The sequence below is a fragment of the Condylostylus longicornis genome, unplaced genomic scaffold (genome assembly GCF_029603195.1).
Source record: "Condylostylus longicornis isolate FDR11 unplaced genomic scaffold, ASM2960319v2 ptg000294l, whole genome shotgun sequence".
Lineage (NCBI taxonomy): Eukaryota > Metazoa > Arthropoda > Insecta > Diptera > Dolichopodidae > Condylostylus > Condylostylus longicornis.
The window spans coordinates 15,001-17,500 of record NW_026578258.1 but is presented as its reverse complement, the minus strand read 5'-3'; the positions used below and the strand labels follow the sequence as shown (position 1 = coordinate 17,500).

At 30.8% G+C, this 2,500-nt stretch overlaps 2 pseudogenes; both read right to left on the bottom strand.

Annotated features, from left to right (window-relative positions):
* LOC129616820 (large subunit ribosomal RNA) overlaps positions 1–1,867 on the bottom strand; it is a 3,983-nt pseudogene extending 2,116 nt beyond the window's left edge.
* A 290-nt stretch (positions 1,868–2,157) lies between these two features.
* On the bottom strand, positions 2,158–2,341 carry LOC129616811 (5.8S ribosomal RNA; annotated as a pseudogene).
* Between the last annotated feature and the right edge of the window lie 159 nt (positions 2,342–2,500).

Below are 2,500 nucleotides of genomic sequence, written 5' to 3'. Positions count from 1 at the left end.
TTACGGAATTGGAACCGTATTCCCTTTCGCTTATTTAATTTAAGGTATTTTATATTATCAATGGGGATAAAACCTTAAATTTTGTTCGGCTTTCGCCTTAAGCTTAGGACCGACTAACTCGTGATCAACCACTGTTCACACGAAACCCTTCTCCACTTCAGTCCTCCAAGGTCTCATTCGATTATTTGCTACTACCACCAAGATCTGTACCAATGGCAGCTCCACACATCCTTACGGAAGATGCTTCTACGCTACCATTGTACCCACCTACTTGTTAATGTTTCTAAATTTATATACATTAATAATGTAATATAAATCATTTACATTAACAGTGACGTATAGGTATACAACTTAAGCGCCATCCATTTTAAGGGCTAGTTGCTTCGGCAGGTGAGTTGTTACACACTCCTTAGCGGATTACGACTTCCATGTCCACCGTCCTGCTGTTTTAAGCAAGCAACGCCTTTCATGGTATCTGCATGAGTTGTTAATTTAGGCACCGTAACGTCACGTTTGGTTCATCCCACAGCGCCAGTTCTGCTTACCAAAAGTGGCCCACTGGGCACAATATATCATAACCTAAAACTTCATTCAAGAAAGTTTAGGTTCTTACCCATTTAAAGTTTGAGAATAGGTTAAGGTCGTTTCGGCCCTAAGGCCTCTAATCATTCGCTTTACCAGATAAGATTATTTTATATAATATTTTTATGCACCAGCTATCCTGAGGGAAACTTCGGTGGGAACCAGCTACTAGATAGTTCGATAGGTCTTTCGCCCCTATACCCAATTCTGACAATCGATTTGCACGTCAGAACTGTTTCGGTCTTCCATCAGGGTTTCCCCTGACTTCTACCTGATCAGGTATAGTTCACCATCTTTCGGGTCACAGCATATATGCTCAAGGTACGTTCTAGTTAGAGGTATAAAAAATAATTAAAAATTATTTATATACATAACTATATAGAACGCCCCAGGATTGATATTATATATATAAAATTATATATATAATTTAATCCCATATTAACAGTTAAGTTAATTACGCCTTTAGATTTTATTTAAAATAAATTCTAATGACTTGCACACATGTTAGACTCCTTGGTCCGTGTTTCAAGACGGGTCCCGAAGGTATCCTAAATCTATAGCATTGCTAATCATATTAATGCATATAATAATTATATTAATATATAAATTAATATAATATTATAAAATTATAATAATATATAATTTACGCATTATATTGATTTTTTATCTGTCAATTATTTATCCGATAATATTTAAATTATATTATATAGAAAATAAATTTTCATATATAAAATAAACTTTTTAAATATATCTTATGATAAATATATATTTATTAACAGATTGCAATGTCCATATATGAAAAAATTGCACACCATCATTATTATATAATTATATAATATTTATAATGTTGAATTTTTCATATTTCATGGATGTTTAGGTTCATCGGGCTTAACCTCTAAACAGTTTCACGTACTATTTAACTCTCTATTCAGATATTCTCTATTATATTATATTTAGTTTTAGATGGAGTTTACCACCCACTTAGTGCTGCACTATCAAGCAACACGACTCTTTGGAAATATCTTCTAATAATCATTAACGTCATACGGGCCTAGCACCCTCTATGGGTAAATGGCCTCGTTTAAGAAGGACTTAGACTGTTAATTTCTCATATTAGAATATAGATATTCCATACACTACATCGGATATTTGTATAAACAAAATCCTTTAGTGCTGAACTAGTTTCTTTTCGCTCGCCGCTACTAAGAAAATCCTAGTTAGTTTCTTTTCCTCCCCTAACTAATATGCTTAAATTCAGGGGGTAGTCTCATATGAGTTGAGGTTGTTTTTAAGAATATTTTTAATTTTTCTTTTTAGTTGAAAACTAAATATATATAAGTTACTGTATTGTTTATATTATAAATAATATAATTTTATATAAGTTTTCCTCTTTAATGTATTAATACTAATTTATTAATACTAGGATATACTTATTTTTTTATTATATTTTATAATATAAGTAAAATATATATAATTGAATTTTAATATTATGGTATTCCTACCAGTAATATATCATGTGCTATAAATAATATAATTTAAAATTATATTATAAGCAACTTTATTAAATTATTCTTACAACCCTCAACCATATGTAGTCCATGCAGTATTAAATTTTTTAATAAATTTATATACTCTGTAGCATGGACTGCAATATGCGTTCAAAATGTCGATGTTCATGTGTCCTGCAGTTCACACGATGACGCACAGTTAGCTGCGTTCTTCATCGACCCATGAGCCAAGTGATCCACCGTTTAGAGTTTTATAAAATTTTTTTTTTATTTTCGTCAGATATATATCGATAATATATATACATTCTAAAACATATTAAAATATATAAATAATATAATCTATGTGCTGCGAATGTCTCTAACTTTCCTTTTATCCGTATCCCAACTGTTTTATACAAGAAAAGTTATTA